Genomic DNA, 6695 nt, shown 5'->3' on the forward strand with positions numbered 1-6695 from the left:
AATTAAGGAAGATGTTCCACATATTGCGTTCCTTCCCACACCTTTATAAGCATGGGGACATTCAGAACAATACACAAACACTATTAAAATCATCTTGAGCTAGCACACTTGCAACAATAAGCTTTTTAATTTGTTGTTCTGTCTGGTAAAGCAGTTCCCTGTCGACTATACATCCTGACACTGGGGAAAGGATAAAGCTGTTCCATACAGTAACACATGCTGCCAGGATCTATAGCTGATCTGCTGATGCTGGGGCCGATAAGAGAGTATCTACAACAAACCACCTCTGGCCATCAAAGCTATCCCACTATTGTTCCCCCACGCACAGGAAGCCAGGTTTGTTGTGTTATTGTTGGATGAGGGAGAAAGAGAGAGGGCGCTGGAATGAGGTAGTGTGTGTGTGTGACGTACAACGGTATATGTGTGTGTTTTAGGTCAATAAGTGTGTCACACGTGTGTGTATTGATCAGCGTGTTGTGTATTACAGCCAAGGGGGAAGCCTGTACCTGAGTCAGAGCGGAAAAAGGAGCTAAAGCGGAGCAGGAAGACACCTGGGAGCTGAGGGAGAACAAACAAACCGGAGGAGGGAAGAGGAAGAAGAGGGAGAGGAGAGGCAGGATGAGGAAGGGAATTAAACATAAAGAGAGAGAGTTTGAGAGGGAGAGAAGGAAGGCAGCTGCTGTTGAAGCCATGTGGAGTCCAGGAAGAAGAGAGTTCCGGTTTATACGTCCGTGTAGCATCATTCAGATCGAGCTGCTTTAGAAGAAGTCCGTTTGTAAAGGACGAGGGCGGCGTTAAAATTAATAAGGCTCTCTGATCGCTCTCTTGCAGATTCACCAGCCGTCTTCTACAAAATTGCGCTCTCATACAATTTAACAGCAGTCTTGATTTATAAACAATCAGCTGTCCATGGCAACTGTTTTCTAAAAGTGAAAAAGGTGAAACACATTATAGGGTCTCACATTTTAGACCGTTTCTTTTGGAAGATGTTGATAAGATTGCCATTCAAAAATTGGTGGAAGTAGCTAGTGATGTGAGGGTCGTTTTTTCCCAACATTTGCCTGTTGCACAACCTCTCTTTGCTTTTGTTATAGTCTAAGACATAAACAACCCTATTACATTAGGGTTAGGGTAGGGCCAAAACGGCGTCATGTACTTTCCTTTTGCAACTAACCAAATTGGCTATTGTTTTTCGGCTCATTCAATGTGTGCAGTGGGCATATTGCCAACCCTTCCGATTTTCGCGGGAGACTCCCGATTTCATTGCCCTCTCCCGGTTTCCTCCCGGGGTCATATTTCTCCCGCATTTCTCCCGATTTCTGACTAAATCAGATTTACTCAGGACTGTTTCCAATCGGACTTTAATACAGCTACACCATTGTTTGTCTCTTTAGTAGCGCGCAACTGAAAGTCTGAGGGTGAGGAAGATAGCCACAGGAAACAGAACAAGAATCGACAACTCGACCCTCTGCTCACTCCTTTCCTGTAAAATACAGGTCCAGCCCACACATAAATATCATCAAGGATGGTGCTACAGGGCGCAAGGCAGTGCACTTACAACTACAATAAGCATGTTAATGTTAATCTAACAGCTCCGGCGATCCATTAGCCCCCCCCCCCATTTTGCATTTTGAAATGCTCTCGATTTCTGAGGTCTCAAGGTTGGCGAATGGTGGCTGTAGTGCGTTCCCCAGCACAGTGAGAAGAAGAAGATCTGGTATCTGTTGTGGGACTGTTATAAGTCCTAAACATACTTTTCACAGCTACTAATGATAGCCATGTTTGTTGTTTATGTTGATTATGATATGTTTACTTTCATAAATATAATGAGTTGCTTCAGAGGAAGGCTTGAAGAGGTTAGCTTTTAGTGTTGACAATTTATCGTAAATGTTGCTAGGTTTAGTGACGTTCGGAGCTAGTGTTGCCATAGATACTTTAGATGGAAAAGGGTTTGCAACATTGACTGACTCTTACGGTTTGATTATTTCAAACTCTACCGTATACTCGCTAACTTCTCAAGATAACCCACCCTTGTTTTAACCCTGGCTCCTTTGCACAACGGACAGGCGGCATGCAGAAGCAGTATTTTGGATTCAATGCTTGCCAATTGAGTTCCTCTTTAAAGGTCACCTATTATGCAAAATCCACTTTTTCCTGTCTTTCATATATAAACACGTGTCCCCTCTGTTTCGGGAAAAAAGACTCTCTCACTTTTAGTCCTGATCCATTTCTATAAAAACCTGTCTGAAAATGAGCTGATCAGATTTTGGCCACTTTATGATGTCATAATGACTTTTTGGCCCCACCTTATCACCTGACTCTCCTCCTAGAGCACCATTGAGTTTTTTTTAACCAAATGTCTCTCAGAGGGGCGTGGGGAGGGGCTCCTTATTTTCATCTAAAGTAACAGACAGAGAATCAGCACTTTTGAAACAGGGCTGAAACAGAGGGGGTTATGGGATGCTGCAATGATCTGTTTGGTGTTTCAGCCAATCAGAGACATGTTTTGTATATATCTGAGACCTATAACATATTGAGGAAAAACGGTATAATAGGGGACCTTTAAGAGTTGTAAAAAAAAAAAACCGAAACAAACAATACAAGATAAAACAGAAAAAGGGACAGTTATTTTAGTTCATAAATAAAAGTGTATTCAGACGGACGGACACAAAGTCACACAGACACACACTACAGGCCCTCCATAGAGACAATCCCCACAGAGCCCTGCTGTGTTGTCGCTGTCAGACATCACATCCTTGACACAGTTCCCTGGCTGCAGCTGAACTGGGCCACTCCAAAGTTTCTTCCCACTCTGTCTCTGCAGATGGCATTGTTTTCAGACACAATTTTCATTGTATCTGGAGTAGGAGGGGATGGAAATCACCGCTGCAGTAGACGCCAAGCCGTTTTGTACTCAATGACCCTTATCGGCAGTTGAGAATCAGTCGCAGATCTTCATGCCCGCTCGCCCTGCCCTCCTCCTCGCTCCCCTTCTCCTCCCCCCGTCTCCTGGGAGGTAAAGCCTGGATTTCCCCGTTTCCACTCTCCCTAGCTCTTTAACAACTAACGCCTCGCTCTCACCCTCTCATTTAGCACCACTCCTCTCATTTCCTCTCCTCCTTGTTAAACCATTATGTCCCCTCCCTCTCCTATGCACCTACCTGCTCTGAACCTGCCCTTATTGCATTATATTTCACATATTTAAAACGACAAATGCACCAACTCTATCTGCCAAATATCTCATTACCATCCTATTAAATATTCCCAGCAGATAAATCTCCTTTTTCTACCTCCAATCCCCCAAATAGAAAGTGGCGCTATGACTCGCTCTTTCCTTTCTCCTCTATCCCCTCGCCAACCACAAATCCATAAGATAAGTACTCACCTTTATATTGTAATAAGCAGGTACGGCAGAGATATTTAAAGCATTTTCGGATGCAGTTTGGTATTCGCTGAGTCTTCCCTCTGGGCTGTCTGGACCTGTCTGATTGTTCGCTTTGATTACAGGGTCCTCCACTCAACCAAAGTATTAAAACGTCCTACTAAGTATGTGTGAGATACTGTACAGAGTTCTGAGAGTGTGTGTGTTTGTTGCAGTGTGTGTGGACTGTATGTAGGCGTGTATATGCAGTATGCATATGACTGTGAATGCAGGTGTGCACCATAGGTGTGCACACTATCTCCATATAAAAGGCTTCCAAGAATCTGCACGGAGGACTTGACATCTGTGAGATTTATGGGGCTCTAAGGATTTCGAACTTTTGGCGAGCAGCTGCATGGCAAGGCAACAAAGAGAAGCGCTACCAAATTACAAAGATGCTAAGCGTGGGTGTGTCACATTAACTACCTGCCGCCTCCTGACCTTTTATTTAATGTCTCTTCAGTGGATCTTTAAGGAGTGTATTTTCCATTAAATAGACCTTACACAGATTCATATACCAACTGAGGTGCTTTTAAGTGATAGTTACTGACCACTAGGTCTGTGTGAAGCCTTTTAAAACAGGTGCTTCAAAGAAGAAAAAGAGCTTTACCCCCTAAACGTCCTGCAGCTGATGCTTTGTCTCAATTTTTTGTTTCCTTAATACACTGCCATGCCTTACAGTGGGAATACTTGCACAGTGTGTGTGATATTCAACCTGTGAGCATTGTCTAAAATCACACACGGCCACTCTGCCCTTACCCTTGCTACAGTTTGCTAGATATTAGCTAGCTAGCAACAATCTTTGCGGCTAAATTAAGCTTAGAACCTTTACGGTGGCTTACATATTTAACACCAGCATAGATGTATGTTACTTAAAGGTGGGGTAGGTAATTTTGGAGAAACCAGCTCGAGTGTGCTAGAATTTGAAAATACACAGCCGGAAGAAATCTGCCCCTTACTTACAGAGCCCCTCCTCCAACACACACGAACGAGCACAAGACCAATGAGGGCACGAGATAAATTTGTGCACAGATGAAAGGCTGACAGGCAGGTAGGCCATCCAGTTACTTTAGCCGGGCCGGCTCAGATGATTGTTCGTGCTTTTTACAGTATATATTGTTGTATATTGCTGTGTTTACCAGTAGTGTAATTTCCGCTACGTAGCCAAGATAGCTTTCGTTGAGAAGTGTCCAGCGTTGCTCACTTTACTTTCAGTGGCTTTATCTAACTCCATAACCTCCAAACCTACAAGTCCCATTTCCTGTATCCAAACACATGTCGAAACACTTTATACACTACTAATGTCGTTTACACACATCAAAACTTCCCTTTCCTTTTAAGGGTCTATTTCCTTTGTCAAAATAGAAATTTGAATTTGAATATCCATTTCCCATTTTTGTTCTTGCCCCCCCGGTCAGGTTATGACAGTTAGATCAACAATTTCACATGTGTGATTTTATAAACTCCGGAAACAATGTCATGTCCTTTGTTTCAGGATGTTCACGTAATAGACAGATTTAGAAACTTTAACACATCACCAAAAGGGTCAATAAGGAGAATCCTGAATCAGAAAAGGGAACGAGTATTATTCTCTTAAATAATAGGCTACATGTTAAAAGGTCATTTTGAGCAATTAATAAGGACAGGATTAACTACGAAAGTCCCTCACACAGCATACAAACAGGGGCCCTGGTCTCTGAGAGGAATACCAGATGACGGACCGTGACACACTCAGATCAACGTCATCAGGAAACAAGCTTGTAAACAGGAACGCCTGGGAGGAGGCTCAGGCACTTTGCAGAAAGCGACGTATAGATACAAAGTTCACGGAGCAATTTTTAGATTGACTGTTACAAATACACCTGTAATCCTGTCCCTCCCTTTCTATTTTTGTTAGGAGATGAATCCTGACCGTCTCTGGTCTGACACGCTGTCCCCCTTTACTCCCTCACTGATTCTCACCTTCTCCTTCAACCTCCCTTGTGAAGGCCAAAACAGACAGGTAAAGAAACTAAGCTGTATACAATGGCCATAAAAATGTTAAACACCTGCACTTTTGAAAGAACATCCATAACATTCATCTGGTTGTAACTTGTACTTATATATATATCAATATTCCAATTACTTGTATTTAGACTATTCTGCACAATTGATATTATATTATATTTAATTGTATTTGCTTGCACTATTATCTGTTTGATTGTTTTGCAGTGTTGGAGGAGCCTGTGACCTAAGATTTTCATTGCCATAACTGTACTGTAGCTATGTACACATTACAATAAAAGCCTTGAATCCTCTTTTTCTTTTTACCCCTAACCCTAAAATAAACCTAAATACTCCCAACAAAATACAGGACTATTATAAGTATATAAGTTGAAAAGTACAACACATGTAATAAATGTGTAATGTTCAATACATTTCAGGTTCTATTTCTTCTCCATATATATTTTTTATTTCCTGGTATACCTATGTTTTAAAAGACGGTGGGACTTGCTATAGCAACTCTCAATTCTAACTTCAGCATGCTAACATGCTAACAAAGGCATGGTTAATGTTGGTTTAAAATGTTTACAGTTGCTAATCAGCACTTAAAAATAATCCAGATAATTTATGTCTGTACCAAAATGAAGGGGAATCTTTCCAATACTTTTTGAAAATGATACACCTACTCCTTAATATAATGCCTTATTTTCAATATAAGATGTCAGCTTACTTTCTATGTTAACATAGGCATTTGTTACCATTATTAACATGTTCCCCTCTACTATCTCTGGTGATGCATTTGTCACGTAATTTTTCGGATCACCATATTTGTTATCTTTGACCCCAAATATGAAATTCTAGTTAATTGGTTGGCTCAGTGTTGATATACAGTATATGGCCTTACTTTATTACTTTGTTCAGTAAGTATATGTACAGTATACTTACTTTTTTACAATACTACCACTAATTATTATTACCTTGGATGTTTTCATATTATATTGTTCTTTTATTAACGTGAGCTTAGTCTACTAACTTTAATTTTACCTTTATATCTGCTCTGTCCCTTTGCTGTAAATTTCCCCGCTGTGGGACTAATAAGGTTTCTGATTTTGATTGACAGGTTGGCACGTGTTCAGTGTGTGTGTGCGTGTGTGTGTGTGTGTGTGTGTGTGTGTGTGTATGTGTATGTGTGTGTGTGTGTGTGTGTGTGTGTGTGTGTGTGTGTGTGTGTGTGTGTGTGTGTGTGTGTGTGTGTGTGTGTGTGTGTGTGTGTGTGTGTGTGTGTGTGTGT

The sequence above is a fragment of the Notothenia rossii genome (genome assembly GCF_949606895.1).
Source record: "Notothenia rossii genome assembly, chromosome: 8".
Lineage (NCBI taxonomy): Eukaryota > Metazoa > Chordata > Actinopteri > Perciformes > Nototheniidae > Notothenia > Notothenia rossii.